Consider the following 27,158-nt stretch of genomic DNA (forward strand, 5'->3'; position numbering starts at 1 on the left):
ATCTCTAGGTGAGGGGAAAACGGCACTTCACCGCCGATTCGCAGCGTCCAAAGTCAACGCAGTCGACCCGTCGGTTCTCCATTATCTTGAGTCTTGAAAAGCGCATGGGCAGGTTCCGCCAATTACCTCCCGTCGAGAACTCCCCCGCTAACGGCAGACCAGGTGTGCGGTGGCGTGTTCCGTAACAATAGTTGGTCCGCCGATCGCGTTTGGTCACAACGGCGCCGAGGGGGTGTTGAAGTGGCACCTCCTCGAGGTCCCTACGAAATGAGACACCGCAGCGATTGTGATAAGCTTCCATGGTTCTCTTCGGGAAAGCTCGCAACGCTCGCAGCTGCAGCTGGCTGAGAAAACTTCGAGGCCCGCATCTCGGCAGGCCATTCCTAACAGTGCTCGTATGCTGTATGCTTCGTCTTGCGTGCTCCATTTGGGAATCACGCTAGACTGTCGAATGTATCTCTTGTTCTAATGTAAATATCTGTAAATAAGTCCTGCTCGTCTAGTCCTGTCCACCGAAGTTCCTTCCTACGAGCTACAACTCTTATTACTGGTGGCAGCGGCGAGATCGTCCGACAACTCCTACAACTGTATGCCAGCGGTGGGATCGTCCTCCAAAATCCGACAGCCTGTGACCTCTCTGGATCCCACGTGTGACAAGAAAATAGTTCAAGGGCGCGTTACAGGTTCCCAATCCCACAGGGGTGTGTGCCATTGAGCTTGGACCCTTTCCGCACTATCACCAGGATCGGCCCACATTTCTGTTGCCGGACGCGGCATAACTAAGGAAGGTTAGTCATGCACAGCTTTCGCTGTAATATATCTTACCCCTTCCATAGAGGATGACCCACGAACTGGGCGTGCAAACGCTGAAAAAAAAGAGAGAGAAAAGCTTTTGTCCCGACAGAAAAAGAAGAGACTTTCCTCCTTTTCAAGGTCTTGTCGATTGCATGCCCACTCGCCCACAATATATTACGGAGAGCACGAGCTCGAGACCAAACTACCCTCCCATTCTAACTCCCATTCCCAACTAGCAGCGCACCCCCGTTGTCGAGATCGGTCGACGCCTGCGCGCATGCGCGTCCCTCCAAAATTGCAGGCGCTTATGTTTCCACGCATCCTCCTTTCGCGCCGGCGATATGCGAATGTAGCTGCGAGGTGCCCCTCTTGCGATTGGCGCTGTGGTGGCTTGAACTGGCAAAACTTGGTTTATATAACGGAAATCGAGAGGTCAATTCCGTCTTGCCTGTCTCCTTGTATGGAGCGCGTTTTTAGCCACGCTCTTCTGCGGGAGAAGGCCCCGTTCGTAAAAAGAAAGCAACAACATAGATTGGCAACGACAAGGTCAGAAAAAAAGAATGACTCGTTGCGTCTCCGCTATAAGGGGAGGAGGGCCGTTTCGCCACAAGCCAGCGCGCCCCATAATATCTTGTGGGCGACTGTACTTGGTAGGTACTTTAGTGTCACCTAACATCTTTATTAAGTCTGGACTGCAAAGGTACGTCCTCACTTGCGGAAATAAGCGTGCGCAATGCGGCGCGCTTACTTAGGCAGCGTTTGTAGTGTCGTATTCTCGTTTCCTGTCTACGTTTTGCGCTGTCAAGCAGGATGGAAAACCAACAAGCCCAAGCTGTTATTCTAGAGAATTTCTTAAGGGCGCGCAAAGCCGCGCGCTTATTTCCTCAAATGAGGCCGTACGTTAACTCATTGTTGTCGGTTCGTGCAAGCGCGCTACTGCGGCCGCGAAGTCCAGTCTTGGTTTAGGTTAGGATAAGACGAGATCTGGATTTAAGTCTAGGCTTATAGGCTCGCGCTTTTTGCAATCGGCCCCTGTGGTGTCGACTCTCACTCCGCCAAGGTAACCGCGTGAAGCTGACTTCCTGGCAAAATTGCGCGGCTGCGCATTTCCAATAGCTAGTAGGTACAGCGGGGCGTAGCATTTGCGCGGACGACGGACGCTTGCGCGCATGCGCGAGTAAGAGCAGGTGCGAGAGAGGAAATGTGAGCACTTCTCCTCCTTGAACATACGCCTCTGCCTAGGCACTACGGAGGAGTTTCTTGGCGCGCGTTATACGTTCTTGTCCTATGCGCGTGCCGGCAGAAGTCGCGGGGCGAGGTAGCGATGAACTTAGCATCGCAAGCTGGCGGCTCGACGCAATTATGTTTATTAAATCGTGTTTTTGACTAATTTAAACAACGTGTCATTATTTCGCATTATTGGCGGCGCTTCCAGGACACCAAAGCGGCAACGGGCACATCAAAGCTAGAACCCGGACTGGTCCGTGGGTTGGGGCTCGCAGAGGCCTGCGCGTGCCAAGAGAATATAAGATCGGCTGTCCGCTAATTTTTTATGCGAACACCCCCTTGAGCGCTCCGGCCTCAGCGGCCCCAACACAGGGCCCGCCCTGCTTCCAGCTTTGATCCTCCCGCTACCGCTAGTGTGTCCCGGAGATTTTGCGCCGCCTGCTTTAATATAACCTCAGGTGCTCTCCAATGCCTCCGTTTGCCGGTTACATGTGCCCTCCTGGAGCATCGCTTGTAAAAAATTCAATCTATCCTCGCGGCGAAAGAAGTGACCCGCGACTTATACAACACCATTCAGAACCTTGCCCCTTCAGACACAGCGATCACCAAATAGGGCGTCTGTGGCCACAGCCTCAACGCGCGGCCAGCCAGCGGCGGAGCGTAAACAAAATGGGCCGCACTCCGCAATGCCGGCATGCCTAGGGGACAAACGCAAACAACCCGCGTTAAGAAACCTCCTCCGTTGTGCCTAGGCAGACCCACATAAGGAGCAATGGCCCCTAGATATTCTCTCTCGCACCCGCTCTTACTCGCGCCTGCGCAGAAATGTCGAGCGCCGTGGAAAGTGCCACGTCCCGCTGTACCTACTAGCAATTGTAAAACGCTGCCCGGCTCTGCTCCGATCTAACGAAAATTTAGATTTCCTAAGCTTGATACAGCCGGTAATATTGCTACGGACCAGCCCCACTGATCAGAAAGAGGCCAATCGGTTGTACGATTGACGGCGACAATTCTTGATCTGACGCGAGCTGTCACTTTTCAGTCAGTTATTGGTATTCGTTTGTCTATCGCATTTCTGCGCGTATAACCCACCACCACGTATTAACCGCACCCCGTATCACAACAGCCTTGAAAGAATAAAACATATATCCCCCCGTATAATAGGCAGAAATCTCAGCAGACTACACTGCTGAAATTTTTTGCAAAAGCAGTCTCCATTCGCAGATGCGCGACCCATATACGTCATCATCATCAGAATCAGCGCAGCTAAATACATTGCGGCTCTAGATCTCGCGCGGGGATACTGCCAAGTTCCCCTACCAGAAATTGCCAGGCGCTATAGCGCATTTATCTCACCTGTAGGCACTTTTCGCCCACTCGTTCTCTGCTTCGGGATGAAGAACGCGTCGTTTAGTTTCTCTAAGTTGACGGATATTGCCACAGTTAAGGGAAGCGGCTTAACGATGAAAGCGGAAAAATGTGTGTTGTCTGGGTGCTCGCAGGTTACTTATCCGGGCCATGTTGTCGGCCAGAGCACGAGACGGCCGGCCTAGCTGAAAACACGATTGGAGAGTTTTCACCACCGTGCACGAAAATAGACATTCGTTCATTTTTGGGACTCGTTGGGTACTATGAATGGTACACATTCCGAATTTCTCGCAAATGACAAGTCCTTTCACGGACACTCTCCTAAAGGGAGCACCAAGTAGCGCGCACTGGGATAATATCAAAGAGAACGCTTTCCAAGGTTTGAAAACGCTTTTATAGTTTCTCGTCCTAGGCTTCGCGCGCCAGACTATACAAAGGAATTCATAGTTCAGTGCGACGCAAGCGACAGGGGAATGGGCGTGGTACTAAGTCAGGTCGGCAATGATAATGAGAAACATCGTATTCTCTATGCCAGCCGTAAAGTAACTAAGAGAGGAAGCCTATGTAGCTCTTTAGGGAAGGAATGTGCCTGTCTAGTCTGGCAGTCCACAAGTTGTCGTGTTACTTGTACGGACCGAGATTCATCCTCGATTTATCACCACTGCCTTCTGATATCGCTCAATCGAATGTCACAGAAAATGGCCGCTTGCTCCGATGGAGCTTTACCCTCCAGCAGCACAACTTCTCCGTTAGTTATAAGAAGAGGAAGTTGCGTAGCAATGCGGAATTTAGAGGGCTGATCGGAAACTCATTTTGCGTTTAGGCATCCCGACTAACTTTTGTTGTTATTGTTTTTTCGTTATTTTAAGCGAAAATGATCGCCTCTCATTTAGCAGGACTCCATTCACGATTGCTAACTTAGTCGGCACGAAATTCCTTCAAAATTTTCATAGCGAAATGCAGTATTTGTTGTTTTTGCACTCATGTTTTCTTTGAAGCCTGGCGGGTCTAAAGCGAGATCCGGGATACTTCATCTAAGCTCAAAGCCGCGTTGTGGGCTTCCATTTTCTGTTGCTTCTCATTGTGAGATGTCTTGGGGTGTATGTCAGCATTTCGCAGCTGGTTGTTGCAAGCGACGTCATTGCCCTTGCCACCAGCCATTCTCTTCCTGCCCAGTCGAGATTTTCCGAGCAGGAGCTGTTACGATCGGCCAGCAGGGGTAATGGCCCCTCCGGCCCCGCTCCGCCGAATCGTTTCGTAAAGCCCACAATGCTACCCCCCCCCCCCCCAAAGAAGGCCTTACGGTGCCACTAAGTCTAGAAACGTTGGGCGGACCGAGTATTGCGAGCTGCTTCGCTATCCCCTTCGCAGACCAATTGGGGCAAGAAAACTAAACGGGCGCTCTATGGCGTTCGACCAGGGACTGCGGTATCGCCACGGCCTTTTGACAGACGCGGCAGCTAGCCAAGTCGTGCCGGCTCAAGTCGAGCGTTACAACCCCTGTCTACGAGGCGCCCCTCCTTTCGGTGCGTTCAGTGAAATAAAAGTGCGGGAGTGAGTGCGTGAACCCACGCACTCAAAGGTGGAAGACTTTTGACGCTTCGACTGGACAAAGGTTGGACAACAGTTTTCCGTCGCCTGGGGATCTAGGGAGGACAGAGGGTGTTTAAGGAGCCGTTTTCGGTTTGTGTGTTTGCTTCGTTTTCAGTCATGCTAGAATGACGAAATGTGGCGTCCTCCACCCTTCATGTAGATATTGTACATAAATCCCGCACACATAGTTCTCGGTGAGAACAAGTTCCTCCCTTCAACAACGTCCTGTCGGACGTTGTTGAGTCGGACGGAGGCATGGGTCAGCTACCCCTTTTGGCATGGCATATCCCAACCCTTACACTTGCCAAGAATAGATTTCCAGTGCTGAAGAAAAAGCACCTCTAGCAGTTTGCTAAAGGTTTCAGTGTTGTAGACGCTGCTATATCATCTGGCCGATTATTCCATAATGCAATGGCATGTGGCAATGCAGATATACTAACATAATCCGCAGCCAAACTTTACTGTTAAATTCTTTGAAATATTGGTGCCGGTAATACGCGCGAAAATACGATAATTTACTTATTCTCTCTTTCCTCTGCATTTTTCCACTCGTCCACGTCTTTTCAGGTTACGCACTGGCGGAAGCAGCGTTCATTGCGCTCGTCACGGAGCTACTCAGCAGGACCTACCAGGTCCTGTCCTCCTTCTGGGCGAAGATCCATAACTTCGCGTCCCATGCCATGACTGGAATCTCCTGCACGAACACATCAACAACAGGCGGATCTTATTATGTATGAAAATTTAATGTTTACACGTAACATCCCACATCTCAAGTCTACTTCAAAACATACCAAGAAGGATTCATGAGTTCGGAAACTGAATCAAAAGCTAAATTACTCTGCAGTGTCCGTAACGGGCACCGGCACGCTGCCTACAGTTTCTTTATGCAGCCGCGTGCGGATGCAATTTGAGCCTTACGCCGCACATGCATAAGCCGGCTTGCATGACGCGCATATCACTGAGACAGTGTTGCCAATATGCTGAACAGTATTGCTGGTGATGATTCAACCTACTTGCCCAACTTGTATCGGCAGTTACCATGCAGCTGTCGAAGAACGATACCGCTTGGTGCTGGCGTATACTTCAACAGTGTGCCTATCTATTTAGTAAACATGGATATCCTTTAAAACGCCGCTGTCACACACCCCGTAAACGAGGCGCCAGCGCCGGACCAAATTACGAAGCCGACTTTTCAGCTTCCGAAAATAACCCCCCGAAAGCACGGACAATTAATAAGGGGCCCTCTGGTGCGCAAGCGAACGCCGGTTGTGCACCACAGACCGCCCAGAGTTGTCGAAATTCTCAAATAAGCCGGTTACATACGCACTTGCACACTTCGGCTAGACACATCGCAATGCTATTCAGATGGGTACTAATAAAATTCTGGAAAATCATTAACGACAAACCCTAACAGTTCGACATGTGCAGTAGAGAATGAGTAGGGATACCAGGTGTACACTCGTATTCACCCGTGAGGGTATTAGCCAGACGTCCTCGACGTAACTCGAGACACATCTCAGAGGAGGGACTTCTGGAAATGCAGAGGCCCGAAAAACTCGTTCGCTAGCTTGTGAGGGAATCCTCTTCGGCAGGCGGTCGTTATACGCGTCACTGTGGCGGGGTCCGATTCTGCCCAATTCCAGCACGGCGCTTTTATTTCCTTCGCCGGCATTTCTCGAACTTTCCGATGGAGTCGTGCTCCCATGGCATGAACAAAGCCTGCAAATCTTCCGGACATTTCACGCGGTTTCGGCCGTGGTCACAGAAGCGTCTTCGAAAAGGGTGGCGACTCATCCGCCGGCGCACGCCGGGGCTGTCCCACCCCCTGTGCCATCTCACGCCGTAAACAGGCCAGTGGCCGTATGACCAGCCTCTATACCCTCGGCGCAGTTCCGACAGGAAGGCGCGGCCTCGACTGGGACGACGTGGATGCCCGATGTTTCTGGTCGCTAAAGCACGTCACGTCAGACGGTGCCGGACGATGCAGTTTCGCTTTCCAGTCTCGGATTAATAGCGGACGCGCAGAACAAAGTGTGTAGTTTTTGTATGTATATGGCGTACATGGTCGTCTTGAGTAGACGGGGCGCATAACCACAGGGGTACAATCGGTCATGCACCAGGTGGTTAAATAAAGCGGATAAGGACAAAGGAAATTAACAATTTGGCATTTGAATCTTATAAATGAAAATTGTAGCCCCTGATTAGGCAGTTTTGACGGTTAGCAGCGCGATGTCTCTCTTTATGTGTTGCGAAGCATTCCAATGCCTTAAACCTGCCGTGATCGCAAGATTAATGGAAGATCTGTCAGAAGCAGTTGCGAAAATTTTAACAGCCATGCAAAGCGACACGACCACTAAGTGGGAGAATTCTTTTCGCATCAGGAACCATGAAGCGGGATCGTTTCCTCCTCGTTCTCATTTGTTTTCCTCTGTTTGATATCAAATTTGGCACTGCTGTAGGATCGAGTGCACATGCAAGTAATACCTTCTGGATGAAAGTGAATCTCCAGAACGTCTTCATTTCTCAGTTTCTAGGAAACAACTTTTACAGCATCCCCTTCGATAGTTTAGCTTAAACTTGGCATTTACGAAAGTCGTTTCCTTTGGAGCTACTGTTCCCTTCTTCAACTAAAGCATTATTTGGGAACACATTTTTTTTTTGACGAAGACAAGGATTCGATGCTAAACGGGCGTACTTTAATATTTTTCTCTAACATTGACCTATTACTATTCACTACGTGCTTATATTGTCTAATGTCTCTTTTTTATATTCAATAAGACCTTCAATACAATTTATATTCTTGAATATTCACTTTATATTTGTGACCCCTCACACCTCCCAACATGTTCGTCAATCCGCCAGAGTGCGCTTCGACAATACCCGAAGAATACACAGCCCACAAACCACTGGAACCATTTTTAAGGCTGTTTAGGCACATTGACAGATAGGAAGGAAAGTGTACGCACACGCCTTCATGAAACTGTCCTCGTTATCAACGGGCCTTAGCAATCCTAAGTGCGTCTTACCGGCCAGCCCGAGTTTCAGCGATTGCTAGTCTTACCACTACTGCGTTCTCACACTGCAAGGGTGAGTCACCATGAGCGTAGGTGGCTCCACACAGGCAGAATGAACAAACATATTACACGACTCAATCGGAGGATATAGGATAGAACATGATGGCGTTTACGTAACAGTTTCCCAAAGCCACTGGGCGCTATAGGCCACGAACTTGGCGATACCTAAACACAAAAAATGTGCAAAAGAAAATGTGAAAAAAAGGCTGATCATCAATAAACAAACTGTACGTAAATCTTTCATCTTAAAATTTCGGAGGGACTTTAGCGCTGCACATTGTGTCATCATTTGCTCGCCCTGTCCTTTCCTTCCTGCTTTCTGTACTAAACAATAAAAACTCCTTCGAACTTACTACTTGCACTTAACTGCCATCCTCCGGTCCTACCGCAGTGGTCGTGTCTTCGTCATCGCTTCAGGCACGTTCTCCTGTCATGATGAAGCCTGAAATATATATATGTATATATATATATATATATATATAGATATATATATATGGCACAAACCCACTGTGGGGGATAGGCCACGAAACGACTGGTAATATGATTGAGAAATGAAATAAATAGTTAATGAATCCATAAGTAATAAAAAGGAAAATAAATGAATAATCAATCATGAAAACCAAACCGATAATAATTGAAATAAACCAATATATATTAAGGTAGGTAGCCTGCCTTAGATAGTAATAGTAGATAGTAAAGGATAGACGTAAAAATGAGGACATTAAATTTTGAATAATAATGTTATTAATATTGTAACTTTGAATTTGTCTTTTAACTTCGTATTTTCTAAATCTACAATGTATTGTAATAGACTAATGTTGAAAAAATCAAAATATTAATAAGGCAATCTTTTTGTGTCACAGAGGACATTATAAATGGCTCGGCAAACGTTCCAGTAGCTGTATTCACAGGCGTTGCTCTAAGTGAGAATATTCTAACAGTACTGCATAAAGACAGTGCGACATCTATAATTGGGATTTCTAAGCATCGTTTACGGCGAGTAAAAAACCACCGACACGATAAGACTTGATCGATGGATTCCAGCTCATTGCAGAGGAATCATACAGGGGATACCGCCAGACGACATCTGTGGAAGTAAAAATTAAGTGGTGGAATACGGCACCGGGCAACCTCGTGAATGATACTTCGAATTGCCGGTTAGGACGCCATTGTCGATTCCAAGAAGAATTAAGATGCACAAAATTTGAAGATTTTACTAATCAGTGGATTTTGTTGTCTTCGGTCAAAGAAAACTGCGTTATATCTGGCTGCAGTGGAATATGCGCAGTTGCCGGCAGCAGAGACATGGCCGGACCTTGCAAAGTAGCTCGTGCTTAAGAATCGGCTGTTTCATTACGACGAACGAATTCCATTAAGTCTCGGTGGCCTGATCGCTATATTAACTGAACTAAACTTAAGTGGAGAGGAGGTAATGAATAAAACGTGTCCAAAGGTATCGAATGCGAATACGCGTTAAGCGCGCTGCATACAGCACGAGAATCTCCGACAATCACAACTTTTGTAACACGAAGGGGTAATTTTCGCAAATCAAGAACTATTGCCACAAGTTAGACCTGAAAGGGTGACGTGTAATCTGGCAGGCGGACTGTTTCTAATACCGCGCGCTAGTCCCTTCTTCTTGCTCGCTATGTTTCCTGTGAATGCTGATACATGTTCTGCGCGTGATCGTCCTTGCCGCACTGCAGACGCGGCCGTATCCACCAACTCACCCAGCCAGTGTGTCTACCAAGCTGACATTTCCAAATTCCCTGAGTTTTCCAGGTTTTCCCTGAGCACTTTTGCTAAATTCCCTGAATGAGCCAGAACTTTGTTTTATGTCAAGACAGGCTGACACCATGTTGCCCGATGCTGTCACTCTCTAGTAAGCATGTTGAAACAAAAAAAAATGACTTAATCCAGTTTGAATAGTAAGGAGTAATATCTATTTTATTTAAAAAGAAAACAGAAGGAAGGTGTTAGTAAAATGCACAGTGAAAAAAAATGATAAAACCCATTGCAAATTGGGTCGAACATTTTCAAATACGAGTGTAAGGAGATGCATACATCAGTAAATATTTTTTGAATATGAGCTATTTCTATCAACTGATAGCAAGCTCATCGGTATGAGGCCTGAACTTTGTCACAACTAAGATTGTCTCTCAGCAGCTGAGAAGTCAATCTCAACTGTCCTGACAATGACATACTCTCTGCCCATACAAAACATCTCAGTGTAGGGTTTCACTGCTTTAAATAGCTTATTTTGGTTTGAATGAAGGATACCTGCATCTCGGCATCAGCCAACTCTTTGTTTTTTGAGCTCAAGCTCCTTCAAAGAGGTGGTGGGACGCTTCATTTCCCGTTAATTCCTCAGGACGTCGGTCCTTCCTGTTCTCATCCTCCTTCTGCCACACGTTCACCCCATGGATCATTTGAAGCATCCTCTTGGTCAGTTGTACAGTCAACGTCCGATTTTTCGGACTCCCTAGGGGCCGCAAAAACATCCGAAAATCGGGCAGTCCAAAAAAAAAATGAATGCATGTCTCTAACTGCCTATGAGGGCTAAAATTGGAACAGGCACGTCCGCAACAGTTCTTAAGGCCTGCCAGTAGACTTATTAGGCATATCAGTGCTCGTACTGTGACAGGAGATGAGGGTGCAAGCGCGTATATTTAAGGAATACATAATGTGTCCCGTGACAATTGCCCCTTCCCACGCTTGTAAGCTTCACCGCCTAACATTTCTGTATTGAGGCGAAGCTAACTTTCGGAAACTGTCATTACGAAACGCGCTGTGTGTGATCTGCGAACTTCGAAGCCAATGGCGAAGATTACAAACGTGGTGTTGGTGCCATTGCTGACAGCGGCGAATTCTTTCAATGAAAAACACGGCACCGCACGGCAAGAAGCTTAACAGCGAACGTAGAAGCAGCTAGGCCTAACGTTGCCGTGGTGGTGGCCACGGCTGCCGGCGGATTTGCGTGCGATAGTGCCAGTTCGGGGCGGCGAGATAATCAAAATGGCGGCGGTGGCGGCTTTGATTAATGCCATTTCAGACCTGCAGTCAGGGCAATATACATTTACTATATGGAGTACGTGGTGGTGCCGCAAAGCCGTGCAAATTATCGGGCATGTCCGAAAAAGTGTCTGGAAAAATCGGTGGTTAACTACTCTGGCAATACATCGTGCCGATGACACGGCGTCAATGACGATTCATTGCGATTCCTCTGTTACTGGAGCCAGCATTAACACGACTTTCGTTCCCTTTCAATAAAGTTACAGCTAATTTTCCCTGACAGAAGCACGAATTCCCTGAGTTTTCCCTGAGTTTTTCCAGACTGTTCAAATTCCCTGAGAATTCCCGGTTTTCCCGGTTGGTAGACACCCTGATGATGGACAGAGCATAGTGAGCATGGTGGGCACTGCTCCACACGAACATAGTAGCAATTAAAAAATCGGATAAGCTGTATCAGGAACACAGCCACTGTGGGGCACGTCAAACTTCTTGTGCATGCTGCAGACTGTATGGGCATAGACTACAGAAATGATGTAAGCAGACGCACAAGTTACATGTATTCACTCAGGAAGTTTAAATGCTTACCTTATGTTATAGTTAAAAGGCACCTTAAAGTCGATTTTGCAATTGTGTTCACCCCCTATGCGTAGTGGGCCTGCTTTTCTAGAGCGTGGTTATGTGCTAGAGCGAAGAAATGGCTATTATAAATTTTATTTATAAATAAATTTAACCTCTGAACCTGCAAATAATTGCATTAACGACCTATACAACATGGTCAATAAGATACATTAAAGACAAATTCACTTTGGTACCTGTTTATGCACTGCTTAGGTAGCCAGTATTATTCCCCCTACTTTTTGCTACCACTCATTTGAAAAGAAGGCAATCATATGCAAAAAGTTTCAGTAAAAAAAAAAAAACAGAGCAAGCGCAGACTCACCCTCACTACGCCTTCGTGCCAGGGGGTCAAAATTGAGGTAAAGCGAGCAGCGCCCTAGGCTGGTTCTGCCCAGCCGCTGGCTGCTGCCCACTTTATGAAGGAATTCCAAATCTTCCTTAAAGTAGTCAGCAGCTGTCTTGAACTCCTCCTCCGAAAACTGAGCAACCTCGGGGCCTGCCTCAGAATCCACGGGTAATGTTCCCTCCGTCTTATCTTTGTCTGAAGAGTGCTGAAGTAGAATAGAAAGAGGGCACTTAAAACAACGAAGCAATAAGAATTGGTATGATATTCAGAGACAATGTCTAGGATTTTGAAGTCAGAGGCGTACATGCCTGACATGGTACTGAGACCCTGAAAGCACACCTGACACACATGCACAAAAGCAATGCAACAAGTAAAAATATCCAGGGGCTCTATTCTTATCACTCAGGGCCACTACATGGCACTAGCATCAGTCATGTTGGCTCTCCAATTGGCTGTCAAGAGGTCACATTTTTCATTTACATCAGGAAACAGAAGCTTTCTCTCAAACGCTCTCTTTTTAACAGAAGCCTACCTCCTCCCTCTTTACTGGAGGCTTTATTTCTTAATATAGCAGATTCCCATACATGGCTACTATTGGCAAATAGCCGACATCAATCAAGAAGGGTGTTTGGATCAGTGCACTTCTGTTACTGTGTATATTGACACAGGTGAAATACGACGCAGCCTGAAGCAAGCGAAAATCGGCTTTCGAATTTCAATAATTAGGTACTTCCAGAACAAACCAACCATCATCTGCTCACACTCAGCCACGGCCACCCTGCTTATTGGTGTCATAGCATTCAGGTGTGGAGTTTTCGAAACTAGTCAAAATTAGCAACTTGCCTCAAACTAAGCGAAACTTAATGTCAGACCACAAGCACATTTGCCAACATACACTCACTCCTGGCTAGACACCTCAACAAACTTCACCTCGTGTTAGGCTATTGACAGTGCTTCAAAATGAGCGAGTTGGATATGGTTACTATCTGTTGGTCAAGTGAAGTTGGTGCAGGACAAAATTGGTCCGCACCACGTAGCACAGCCAGACTGGAGCATATGAGCACGAGCGTGCACTCAAGTCCTGTCGTGCAGAAAGCGAATGCTGCGCATACGCATTTACAGTTGCATGTAGCTGCAGTCTGGTACGCAGTGTAGATACCACAGGCGCTGCAGGGGACTGTGACGAGTCCATTGGCAGAGCATACTGCAGCTCGCCGAAAACAACTACGTTTGGCACATATGTGCCAAAATTGGTAGTAAGAAGCCAACAAACACTGACACCAAGGACAACATAGGGGAAATTACTTGTGCTTAATAAATGAAATAAAGAAACGATAAATTAATGAAAATTAAAGTGGATGAAAAAACAACTTGCCGCAGGTGGGAACCGAACGCACAGCCTTCGCATTTCGCGTGCGATGCTCTACCAATTGAGCTACCGCGGCGCCGTTTTCCCATCCACTTTCTTGGGTATTTATGTGTCCTAGTAAAACCCTGGGAGTGTTAGCCAGTGCTACCACTCACAGACCTTGGCGGCGGACGTGGAACGTCTTTTTAGGGTGAAGGCAACTGGTCAATAAACCCACATATGCTACCTGAAGGCATCAATGTTGCCGGATTCGAGACCCTCGTTAAGTAATAACGAGAAGAAAGGGGGTTAACCGAGGGGCCTGATTTTTATTAGTCATATCGTAAGAAGCCAACAAACACTGACACCAAGGACAACATAGGGGAAATTACAGGTGCTTAATAAATGAAATAAAGAAACGATAAATTAATGGAAATTAAAGTGGATGAAAAAACAACTTGCCGCAGGTGGGAACCGAACCCACAGCCTTCGCATTTCTCTTCGCACTCAGCCCGAGCTTCAAAACTGACTTGCATATAAATTGCTTTTTCGCAGGATCAATTCAGGGTGTCTACCAAGTTGACATTTACAAATTCCCTGAGTTTTCCAGGTTTTCCCTGAGCACCTTTGCGAAATTCCCTGAATGAGTCAGATCTTTGTTTTATGTCAAGACAGGCTGACACCACGTTGCCCGATGCTGTCACTCTCTAGTAAGCATGCTGAAACAAAAAAAATGACTTAATCCAGTTTGAATAGTAAGGAGTAATATCTATTTTATTTAAAAAGAAAACAGAAGGAAGGTGTTAGTAAAATGCACAGCGAAAGAAATGGTAAAGCCTATTCCAAATAGAGTCGAACATTTTCAAATACGAATGAAAAGAAGATGCATACATAAGTAAATATTTTTTTAATATCAGCTATTTCTATCAACTGATAGCAAGCTCATCTGTATGAGGTCCTGAACTTTGTCACAACTAAGGTTCTCTCTCAGCAGCTGGGAAGTCAACCTCAACTGTCCTGACATACTCTCAGCCCGTACACAACATCTCAGTGTTGGGTTTCACTGCGTAAACAATTTATTTTAGTTTGGATGAGGGACACCTGTGTCTCAGCATCAGCCATCACTTAGTTTTTTTAGCTCAAGCTCATTCAAAAAGGTGGCGGCACCCTTCCTTTCCCGTTAATTCCTCAGTGCGTCGGTCCTTTCTGTTCTCATCCTCCTTCTACCACGCTTTCACCACATGGATCATCTGAAGCATCCTCTTGGTCAGTTGTACAGTCAACATTTGATTTCTTTTGGACTTCCGAGGGGCCGCAAAAAATATGGCTGTGGCTTAGGTAAGGTTAAGCCCAGGATGCGAAGCATACTAGCCTTTATTTTAGTTGTTGAACCACTGTTTAGCCTGGTGAACTGCTGTTGCTTGGCTATATTTGGTTCGGCTAGACGAAGAAACAACTCATGCATTACTGCTTCGCCTTCAAGAGTGGAACGCGACAGCGTTCCCGTCGACCCGCCAAGGGGTGTAAGACAATGGGCTACTGGGCAGCGACTACGCGCCCCGCATTGGACGCGGTGAGCGTCGAGCAAAGCAGCGTTCGGCGCGGCAACGAAATGTGCGCCTGAGCAAGAGACGCACGCCTTAGAAACAGCTCGTTTCTAAGGCAACACCGCATTCACTAGAGGCGCTTTTGTACCGCTTTGGAGCATCGTACTCGTGGCTCAGTGGTAGCGTCTCCGTCCCACACTCCAGAGACCCTGGTTCGATTCCCACCCAGCCCGTCTTGCAAGAGTTGAGCCAAAGCCACTTCTCTGTCGTGACGTCACGGTGTCACGTGGTTTCAAGGCGACACCGCCGCGCCTAAGGAGCTGGGTTGAGCTCTCGTAATATGCTTCGCATAAAAAAATTGAAAAAAACGGGCAGTCTGAAAAAAAATTAATGCATGTCTTTAACTGCCTTTAAGGGCTAAAATTACCACAGGCACGTCTCAAAAAGCTCTGAAGGCCTGCCAGTACGCTTTTTAGGCATATCAGGGCTTGTACTGTGACAGAAGACGACGTGCACGCATGTGTAATTAAGTAATGTATACTGTGTCCCGCGACAATTGCCCCCTTCCCACGCTTGTTATGCTTCACCGCCTAACACTAGTGTACCGAGGCGAAGCTAACTTTCGCAGACTGGCATTACGCAACGCGCTGTGCTCTGCGAGCTTCAAAGCCAATCGCTAGGATTACAAAGGTGGAGTCGGTGCCATTGGTGATAGCGGCGAATTCTTTCAATGAAAAACACGGCACCGCACGGCAAGAAGCTTAATAGCGAACATAGAAGCAGCTAGGCCTGACGTTGCCGCGGTGGTGGTTATGGATTTGCGGATTTGCCTGCGAGAGTGCCGGTTCGAGGCGGCGAGATAATCAAAATAGCGGCGGTGGCGGCTTTGATTAATGCCATTTCAGACCTGCAGTCGGGGCAATATACATTGACTATATGGAGTACGTGGTGGTGCCGCAAAACTGTGCAAATTATCGGGCATGTCCGAAAAATCGGGCGTCTAGAAAATAGGTCGCTAACTACTCTGGCAATACATCGTGCCGATGACACGGCGTCAATGACGATTCGTTGCGATTCCTCTGTTACTGGAGCCAGCATTAACACGACTTTCGTTCCCTTTCAATAAAGTTACAGCTAATTTTCCCTGATAGAAGCACAAATTCCCTGAGTTTTCCCTGAGTTTTTCCAGACTGTTCAAATTCCCTGAGAATTCCCGGTTTTCCCGGTTTTCCCGGTTGGTAGACACCCTGCCAGCTAACTGATCTCCCACGGCGATAATATGAATGGGATATAAAGGCGTCACCACTAACTCCTTTCCTCTACCAACTGTTCCGTCGATCCCTTACCTGTCTGTCCTGGTCACTGGCCTTTGGGAAGGTATTCGAGGCTTGCTGACCGATGCGTCGAACGAGGCACACGCGAACGCTGATTTGGAACGCGCGTTCAACGCCTTTTACCAGCCGCACGCGACCTCGCAATTTTCGTCTTCTCATTCTTGGCCGCCGGTTTGGCGAAATGCTGTGGTCGCGAGGCTGCTTGCGCAGGTACAAATATCGTGTACAAATCTTCGAGCCACGCAAAGTTCTTCGAGGTGACATATACATGATTTACAACACACGACCAGACAGCCGTGTCGTTATCCAGTGTACATTTCCTGCAGTTTTTATTAGCCCTGAGAACGAACTACAGGGGCGCTGCGAGCGCCGCTCACATGACGTCAGGGCACGGACTCGCGTCGGTCGTCTGCTGCAGTTTTAGTACACTGTAGTTCGGGCAGTGTCCGGGCGGCATTACACTGTACACTGTACACACAGTACTACAGCGGTACAGTGTACAGTACACTGTAACAGCGGGGCGGGGCGTTTCTCGCGGTGCTCGACGTTTCTGCGCAGGCGCAAGTAAGAGCAGGTGCAAGAGAGAAAGTTTGGTGGCCTTTGCTCCTTGAATAGGTGACTCTGCCTAGGCACTACGGTAGACAAGTTTCTTTGTCCCAGCAGGGGTGTCTGCGTCAGCAGGCGTTTGGTGTGTTGCGACACCACGTACCCGAGCACATGAGGGTTGGCCCTCCCGCCTTCTCCTTTCCTCTCTCTTCATCATTTTCTCCCCACACCCCTTTCCCCGTGAAGGGTTGCTGAGGTGTCCTCCTGTGAGAGACAGTTACGGCACTGCACTTATCTCTTCCATTCTCTTTAAAGTAACTTCACACACACAGTTTCTTTGCGCGTGTAGCCTGCATTTGTCCCTAGGCGTGCCGGCATGGCGGAGTGGGGTCGAGCTTGTTAACGTTCCGACGCTGGCGGCCGGCGCGGTGACACAAGTGAACCAGCGTGCCGGCATTGCCAAGTGGGCTCGAGTTTGTTTACGCTCGGACGCTGGCTGCCGGTGCGGTGAAACGACATCGCAGATGTTTCCGTGGGACCAGTAGGGAACGTGGAAGAGGCCGGTCCGCATATATTGAAAATGCAGAAGCCACAACGCCTTAGCAACCGTGGTTGAACGCGAGTGGCTGAAAGAGTGCCGGCGACCCTCGACGGCCCGCAACCGCTAAAAGAATACGCCGCGCCCCCCTAACGCGTTTTACGCTAACCTAGCCTAACGTTTACCCAACCTAACGAGGCCGAGACAGGTAAGCTAGCGTAACGCAACGTTAAGGTAACCCAGCCTAAGGTAACGTTAACCTAACCTAACGTATCATAACGTGGCCCAGACGCAAAGACAGTAATCCGCGTGGCATAACCGCTGGAACGCCGCGGCACCCTAACGCTTTTTACGCTAACCTAGCGTAACCCAAGCTAACGTAAGCCTACCGTAAACATAACTAGCCTATTATTATTATCATTATTATGTTTTTTTTGTTTTTAAGAAGGTAAAGTGCCGTAAGGCGCGACGAAGTTATAATCCGGCATGACTAACTCAGCACCTGCGCCGCACGCGCGAGAAAGTGCTGTAAAAGCAGGGGATGTTTTTAGTGGGGGGCAGGTTTTAAAAGTTTTTAGGTATGTTGATGATTTTTTAGTGCTTTTAAACAATAAGGGTGACTTTACATCCCCTGCTTTTATTTTAGAAGCTTTTTACAATCAAGGCCAAGGGCTTGTTTTTACCCATGAACTTCCTGACGACACAGGCCTGTAGTTCTTAGATTTAAAACTGTCTTTTGAAAGTGGCCACGTCTGCTGGTCCTATCAACCGCGAGCCATGAAGCAATTGCTGCCGTACGATTCCGCACACTCAAAAGTGGTGAAGCGAGCAGTTGGTAGTCTTTGCTTGGAATCGGCTTTGCGGAAATCGTGCGCACACCAAATGAGGTCTAGTTTTACGAACCAAGTTGCACGCCTTTTGGCCGCTGGTTTCCCTTTGACGGTCCTCAATGCTATAGTAGAGTCTCTTCTGCAAAAAGTAAAGCTTGGAGCACGAAGGGCGAGCGCAGAGGTCGAACGACCGAAGGTAAGACCAGAGGTTATTCCCTATGTGCACAAGATGTCACACAACCTTAAAAAGGTTGCTAAGCGTCATGGTATTCCTCTGGTTTTCTCTACGCCCAACAAGCTTTCGAAGCTGTGTTCTCGAGTTTGTTGTAAGAGCAAGCGGGGCTGCCGCACGAGGCATGAGAAACCCTATGTTGAGTGCTCCAGAGGGGTTGTTTATGCAATTCCCTTGCACCCTTGTGGGCAGCTCTACATTGGTCAAACTGGGCGTTGTGTGAATGACCGTTTAAGGGAACATGCGCAAAACCTAAAGAAAAAAGAGGATAAGGGCGCACATTTAGCGGCTCGTGTTACCGCGTGTGGCTGCGACGCTCGATTTTCTGCGACAACTATTCTTGGCAGGAGCGGCAACGCGTCTTCCAGGCTCGCTCTTGAGGCCTTCTTTATCAAGAAGAATAGAGATAGATGTGTGAGTGAGCCTTCCATCACATTACTGGATGCCGAATTTAACTTCTTGCGCAACCGCCTTTGATGTGCATGTACCGGCTTCTCTTCTGCTTGGTAGGCGCATGCGTGACAAGAGGATATATATATATATATATATATATATATATATATATATATATATATATATATATATATATATATATATATATATATATATATATATATATATATATATATATATATTGTGAGCATTATTCATATCCTTCATATTCTCACCTGTACTATACTCATCATCACCGTTTTGGGGCCTGGTGGTGGGGCTCTGTCTCGGGAGAATAAAGAAGAGACTGGCTGCCTAAACCTCGTCTCACAAGTGGTGGAGGTGCGGGGTACTGGTCTGCTGGTCTTGCGACATGGTCGAGTGCAGGTGGTAGAGGCGGCGACCCGAGCGGAGCTCCAGGGATGTAGCGTAGGTGAAGCTGGAGAGAGACCGGGAGCGAGAGGGCGAAGGGACCGGACAGCACACTCCACCAGAATTGACGATGCCATTGACTCCCTCCAGGGTGCAGAATATTTCTCTAGTCTAGACCTCCGATCCGGATACTGGCAAAACCCCATGCACGAAGCGGACAAGGACAAGACAGCCTTTGCAACGCCAGACGGACTTTACGAGTTCAACGTCATGCCATTCGGTTTATGTAATGCCCCTGCAACATTTGAACGCATGATCGACACAGTTTTACGTGGCCTTAAGTGGAAGACCTGTCTGTGCTATTTAGATGACATCGTTATTTTTTATACAACTTTTAGTCAGCACCTTTAGCGCTTGGACGAAGTTTTCACTTGCATTTCCAACGCTGGACTCCAACTCAACACAAAGAAATGCCATTTTGCCAGAAAGAACATCAAAGTATTGGGCCATCTTATCAGCAAAGATGGCATTCGACCAGATCCCGAAAAGGTTGCTGCCGTGCATCGCTTCCCTCGCCCTGAAAATCAAAACCAATTAAGAAGTTTCTTAGGCCTGGCATCCTACTTCCGCCGCTTCATCAGTCATTTTGCAGCCATGGCGTCGCCGCTACACAAGTTGCTCACGTCGGGCACTGCTTTCCCTTGGACAGATGAATGCGAACTTTCTTTCCAAGCCCTCAAGCAGGCATTAACCAGCGACCCTGTCCTCTGCCACTTCGATGACAACGCACCAACTTGCTTGCACACCGACGCTAGTGGCCATGGGATCGGTGCTGTACTTTTACAGCGTGATACCACCTCACGAGAGCGAGTTGTTGCCTATGCCAGTCGCGCACTAACACCTGCCGAAACGAATTACTCGATCACAGAACAGGAATGTCTCGCAGTAGTTTGGGCGATCCAAAAATTTCGACCATATCTTTACGGACGCCATTTCACGGTCATAACCGACCACCACGCCTTATGCTGGTTGTCGTCAATCAAAAATTTGTCCGGACGACTTGGTCGCTGGGTGGTACGCTTACAAGAGTACGACTTTGACGTTGTCTACAAGTCTGGGAAAAAGCATCAAGATGCCGACGCTCTCTCTCGCTGCCCGCTGCCATTATTAGCTTCGAGTACACCTCTCCATTGCTCGCCACTTGGTGATGAGACTAAGTCGTCACTCCCGTTATTACCGTTATTACCTCTCTCGGTTACTGACACGGTATCTTCCAATCACCTCACTCACCTCACCTCGTGTCAACGTTCTGACCCCTACTGCGACAGCATCATCCAACGCCTGTGCGGAACTACATCTGCACCAAATGCCAGATTACGTCGACAACTGCGACTATTTAAGCTTGACAACGATGTGCTCTACCGCTACATATACAACTCCGACGGACACAGCTGGGTACCTATTCTTCCACGCTCGATGCGCACACAAGCCCTTGAAGCCTTGCACGACGACCCATCTGCTGGCCATTTGGGATTCCACAAAACATACCACCGCGTTAGGAGCCGTTTCTTTTGGCCAGGCATGTCTACCTTTGTGGCCAAGTACGTCGCTTCTTGCGTTCAGTGTCAACGGCGGAAACGACCAACTTCGCCTCCTGCTGGGCTTTTACAGCCCATCCCATGTCCCGAGACACCGTTTGCCATCGTTGGGATAGACCTAGTCGGCCCTCTGCCCATAACGCCAGCGGGTCATCGATGGGTCGTGACAGCTGTTGACCAGCTCACACGTTACGCAGAGACCGCTCCTCTACGCTCTAGTTCAGCCTTCGACGTCGCCACCTTCTTTCTAGATGCCATTGTGCTGCGCCATGGTGCCCCTCGTGTACTGTTAAGCGACCGCGGCAAGACTTTCATGTCAACAATGCTCGCAGAAGTACTCGGAGCTTGTGGCACAGTTCATAAGACGACATCCGCATATCACCCACAAACAAATGGCTTAACCGAGCGATTTCATCGCACACTAATAGATATGATATCGATGTATATCGGGCCAAACCACGACAATTGGGACAAACTTTTACCTTTCGTCACTTTTGCTCACAACACCGCTATCCAACGAACTACGGGATACTCACCTTTCTACCTAGTTTTCGGCCGTTCACCGACATTCACCATCGACGCCGCTTTCTTCAATGCTCCAACTAACACCTCAGACAGTACACCCGAACAGTTCGTTTCGAGACTTGAGGAATGCCGTCAACGTGCTCGTTTCAACACAGAAGTCAGTCAGCTAGATCGCAAGCAACGTTACGACATCTCTCGTCGCGACGGCTCCTTTCGTCCTGGAGAGGAAGTGCTTCTTTGGACGCCCATTCGTGCACCCGGTTTGTGCGAGAAGTTTGAATCCCGCTTTCTTGGACCCTATTTTATTAACGAACAAACATCGCCCGTGAACTATCGCGTTACTCCCGTAGACGTTTCTTCCGACCATCGTTGTCGTGGTTCGGAGATCGTTCACGTTTCGCGCCTAAAACGATTCGTTCGGCGTTCCCCTCCTGGCTAATCGCGGCCTGGCTGGCCGCTTGCGCGTGCGGGGAAATTAGTGTGAGCATTATTCATATGCTTCATATTCTCACCTGTACATACTCATCATCACCGTTTTGGGGCCTGGTGGTGGGGCTCTGTCTCGGGAGAATAAAGAAGAGACTGGCTGCCTAAACCTCGTCTCACAATATATATATATATATATATATATATATATATATATATATATATATATATATATATATATATATATATATATATATATATTATAAGCAAGCAATATATATATATATATATATATTGCTTGCTTTGCTCCAAAAACATGAAGCTTCCTTTGACGCGCATTCATCTTCGTTGGGAAAGACTTCGATTACGACGCATCGGATAGAGACAGATGGTACATCCATCGTGCGCCGTAGACCATATCGCGTATCGCTAGCCGAGAGGAAAGTCATTGACGAGAACGTCACCGACATGCTCCAACGCAACATAATACGCCCCTCTGCTAGCCCTTGGTCTTCCCCCGTTGTTTTGGTTCGCAAAAAAGACGGCTCTGTTCGATTTTGTGTCGACTACCGAGCACTTAACAAGATCACACGCAAGGATGTATACCCTATGCCGCGAATAGACGATGCCTTGGATTCCCTGCAGGGTGCCGAGTACTTCTCCAGCATCGATCTGCGTTCCGGCTACTGGCAGATACCTATGCATGAGGATGATAAGGAGAAAACAGCGTTTTCAACACCAGATGGGCTCTACGAGTTTAATGTCATGCCATTCGGCCTTTGCAATGCGCCCGCAACGTTCGAGCGCATGATTGACACCGTTCTTCGTGGCCTAAAGTGGAAGACTTGCCTGTGCTATCTCGACGATATTGTTGTTTTCTCGTCAACCTTCTCTCAGCACCTGCAACGTCTGGATGAAGTTCTCACGTGCCTTGCCAACGCTGGACTTCAGCTAAACACCAAGAAATGCCATTTTGCGAGCAAGACGATCAAAGTTCTAGGTCACATTGTGAGCAAAGATGGCATTCGTCCTGATCCTGACAAGGTTTCCGCAGTTCAGCACTTCCCTCGTCCCGAAAAGACCAAAGATTTGCGTAGTTTCTTAGGCCTCGCTTCCTATTTTCGGCGATTCATACGGGGCTTCGCCTCAATAGCGTCACCTCTGCACAAATTACTGGGTTCTAATGTTCCCTTTGTGTGGTCTCCCGAATGTGAATCTGCGTTCACCCATCTGAAGCAAGCTCTTACATCTGAACCAGTACTACGCCATTTTGATGAAGCTGCTCCTACCCTCCTGCATACGGATGCTAGTGGTCACGGAATTGGTGGCATTCTCCTACAGCGAGACGACACTTTAGGTGAGAGGGTCGTCGCATACGCAAGTCGCGTTCTGACAAACGCCGAAAAGAATTACACCATCACGGAGCAGGAATGTCTAGCTATCATTTGGTCTGTGCAGAAGTTTCGACCATATCTTCACGGCCGCCACTTTACGGTCGTTACAGACCATCATGCATTATGCTGGCTTTCGACGCTGAAGACCTTGTCTGGACGACTTGGTCGGTGGATTCTTCGTTTGCAAGAATACGACTTTACCATTACCTACAAGTGCGGGAAAAAACACCAAGATGCAGACGCGCTTTCTCGCTGTCCGCTTCCTACGACACCATGCAATGGAGCTCCAACTACCATCCGTGACAAGCTTTCGCTCAATCCCTCCTCAGATGCTTTCTTGTTGGCCACTGTCGACGAGATGCCTCCACACGACAACAAATCCTTCCAATTTCATCAACTTGCCGACTCTTACTGTCGGCGCATCATTGACCACCTTCAAGGAGCTTCGCGCCCGCCTAACGCCCGCCTTCGTCGGCAGCTGACGCAATTTAAGATTGACAACCGCGTCCTATACCGTCATGTCTATCACCCTGACGGTCAACGCTGGGTTCCTGTTCTGCCACGCTCTCTACGTGCTCATGCCCTGCGGGCTTCTCACGACGACATGTCTGCTGGTCACCTTGGTTTCCAGAAAACCTATGACCGCATCAAAGGGCGCTTCTACTGGCCTGGATTGTCCGCCAGTGTAGCGAGGTATGTCGCTTCCTGCGCTCTATGTCAGCGTCGAAAGCTCCCTACATCAGCTCCAAGCGGACAACTGCAACCGGTTCCATGTCCGTCGCAACCATTTGAGGTCGTTGGAGTTGACCTATATGGCCCTCTTCCTGTGACTCTCACCGGTAAACGATGGATTGTGACAGCCGTTGATCACTTGACACGCTACGCCGAAACAACTTGTGTGAGTTCTGCCTCAGCCTCTGAAGTTGCTGCATTCGTACTTCAATCCTTAATACTGCGTCACGGTGCTCCTCGCGTCCTCCTGAGCGACCGTGGAAAAGCATTCCTCTCGCAACTACTAGACGAAGTACTCAGAGCCTCCGGAACCACCCACAAGACTACCTCCAGTTACCATCCGCAAAGCAACGGCCTCACAGAGCGATTTCATCGCACGCTGTCAGACATGTTAGCCATGTACATTGACCCGGATCACAGAAACTGGGACGCAATTTTACCATTCGTGACCTTTGCATATAATACCGCCGTTCAACGCACGACCGGTTACTCGCCATTCTACCTTGTCTATGGTCGTTCGCCCTCTTCCTGTCTTGACGTCTCTTTCTTCGCGCCAACTGTCCATCAATGTCCTTCCTCCTGCGAAGAATATGTGTCCCGCATTCTGCGTTGTCGCCAGCTCGCCCGCATCAACACCGAAGCACGGCAACAGGACCGCAAGCAGCATTACGACGCCTCTCATCGCGTCGTGTGCTTCCGCCCTGGCGAGGAAGTGCTACTCCGGACACCAGTTCGTACTCCTGGCTTGTGTGACAAGTTTCAGCTTCGGTTCATCGGCCCCTACAAAGTCATGGAGCAGACTTCTCCAGTGAACTATCGCGTGGAACCAGTTATTGTTCCAAATGACCGCCGCTGCCGCGCCGCTGAGATTGTCCACGTTTCCCGTATGAAACCTTTCACGAGACGTTCACCGCCCCTTTGAGTTGCGGCCAGGATGGCCGCTCTCGCGCGAGGGGACATTAGTGTAGCGAGATATAAGCTATTCTTTGTCATCTGTACATGATCATCATCATGTGGGGCTCATATGGGGTTCTTCTTCATCATCGCTTGTGGGGCTGGCTCTCGTGTGTGCTCCTTGCTGTTGTGGGCGTGGTCGGTTCGCCTAACCTTTTGACGCGGAATAAAAGCCGTGATTACTGCTGCGTCACAATATATATATATATATATTCTAAAGGTGTTTATTAGGCAGAGCTCGGAGCAGCGCAACGTCGACGGGCAGGGCAGTCACAACTTCCAAGCACGAGAGCCGTTGCTGAGCAGGAGCGCTCGACCCACTACTGTTTAGAGCCAGTAGCGCTGAACCCACTAGCCGTCTCTCTTCGCTACAATCACCCCCCCGGGAGCGAGAAGGGAGCCGTCCGGCGACCTAACAGCTCGTCACGATGAGCGGGTCGTAGTAAGGCTTTAAACGGTCGACATGGACAATGTCTCGTCCACGGCGGCGCATGTCTGAAGATGGCTCAACTGGTTCGATGACATAATTCACAGGAGATGCACGCTCGAGAACACGATAAGGGCCGTCATACTTAGGGACCAGTTTTGATGAGAGGCCAGGGGCAGTTAGAGGAACTGAGAGCCACACGAGCGCTCCCGGATCGAAGGTGACCGTGGCAGTGGCGTCACCGCGAGTGCTCCTCTGGCGCTCTTGATCAGCGGAAGTAAAGGCCCGTGCGAGGTCGCGGCACTCTTCTGCATGTCTGACCGTGGCAGAAATAGGCACGGTACGAATAGGAATGGTACGATGAACAACGTGGCACTCTTTGAGAATCGCTTCAACTACTTCCGACAGGAAGACGCGTCCGCGATCGCTGAGCAATTCTTGAGGTGGACCATGCCGCAGGATGAATCGGCGAAGCAGGAATGATGCAACATCGCGCGCTGTAGCTGCTGGGAGAGCGGCGGTTTCAGCGTATCGTGTAAGGTGATCTACTGCCACAATGGCCCAGCGGTTACCAGCCGACGTCAGGGGAAGTGGTCCATACAAATCGATGCCAACGCGCCCGAACGGTTGGGTAGGGCAGGGTAGAGGCTGCAGGCCAGCTGGCGAGAGGTGGGGTGAAGATTTTCGGCGCTGGCAGTCGGGGCATGAACGAACAAACTTTTGAATGTAGTTGTACATTCCTCGCCAGTAGTAGCGTCGTCGGAGGCGCTGGTAGGTTTTGAAAAGTCCCGAATGCGCACACTGTGGATCAGAGTGGAACGATGCGCAGATTTCAGAACGCAGGCTTCGAGGTACAACTAATAACCACTGGCGGCCGTCAGAGGTGTAATTGCGTCGATGAAGCAGGTCATCGCGAATGGCGAAATGGCGAGCTTGACGGCGCAATGCACGAGTGGTTGGCTGCGATGACGGATCAGCAAGGCAGTCTATGATGGAGGCAATCCAGGGGTCCTTGCGCTGCTCAGAAGCGATGGTCCCAATGTCGACGGAAGAAACGTCAAGCTGGGATATTGCGCAGCAGGCATTGTCGTCTGGCAAGGGAGAACGTGAGAGGGCGTCAGCATCAGCATGCTGGCGTCCGTTGCGGTACAGTACGCGGATATCGTAATCTTGTAAGCGATGCGCCCAGCGGGCGAGACGGCCTGAGGGATCCTTCAATGACGACAGCCAGCATAGTGCATGGTGGTCCGTGACGACATCAAATTGGCGACCATACAAATAGGGCCGGAACTTGGTAAGCGCCCAGATGATCGCCAGGCATTCTTTTTCCGTGACGGTGTAATTGGTCTCGGCTTTAGTAAGCATACGGCTTGCATATGCCACAACATATTCAGGAAACCCTTCTTTGCGCTGTGCTAAGACAGCGCCGAGGCCAACACCGCTGGCATCTGTGTGTACCTCAACAGGTGCCGTTGGATCGTAGTGGCGCAAAATGGGAGGAGACGTCAGCAAACGACGGAGCTTAGTGAACGCCTCGTCGCACTCGGACGACCACGAATGGAGAGGTCCGTTGCTGCCAAGGAGCTTCGTCAGGGGCGATATGACGGTGGCGAAATTGCGAATGAAGCGCCGGAAGTAGGAACACAAACCTACAAAACTGCGCAGTTCTTTGACGGACGTCGGTTTAGGAAATTCAGCTACGGCACGAAGTTTGGCTGGATCGGGGAGGATTCCATCCTTCGAGACGACATAGCCTAGTATCATGAGCTGCCGCTCTGCAAATCGGCACTTCTTTAGGTTCAGTTGAAGATGATCGTCTGAGGGTACCCCGCACACTCCACCAATTCTAAAGGTGTTTATTAGGCAGAGCTCGGAGCAGCGCAACGTCGA

At 48.8% G+C, this 27,158-nt stretch overlaps 1 protein-coding gene across 2 annotated transcripts in view; it reads right to left on the bottom strand.

Moving 5' to 3' along the window:
* Positions 1-16,625, bottom strand: part of LOC135899835 (eukaryotic translation initiation factor 4 gamma 3-like) — a 49,977-nt gene extending 33,352 nt beyond the window's left edge. For both annotated transcript variants that reach the window (XM_065429202.2, XM_065429200.2), the window contains exons 1-5: positions 16,275-16,625; positions 12,010-12,238; positions 8,411-8,499; positions 5,613-5,677; positions 826-866 (exon numbers count right to left, since the gene is read on the bottom strand). The gene's annotated coding sequence lies outside the window, so the exon portion shown is untranslated. The remainder of the gene's footprint in view (positions 1-825; positions 867-5,612; positions 5,678-8,410; positions 8,500-12,009; positions 12,239-16,274) is intronic.
* Between the last annotated feature and the right edge of the window lie 10,533 nt (positions 16,626-27,158).

The sequence above is a fragment of the Dermacentor albipictus genome, chromosome 2 (genome assembly GCF_038994185.2).
Source record: "Dermacentor albipictus isolate Rhodes 1998 colony chromosome 2, USDA_Dalb.pri_finalv2, whole genome shotgun sequence".
Taxonomy (NCBI): Eukaryota; Metazoa; Arthropoda; class Arachnida; order Ixodida; family Ixodidae; genus Dermacentor; species Dermacentor albipictus.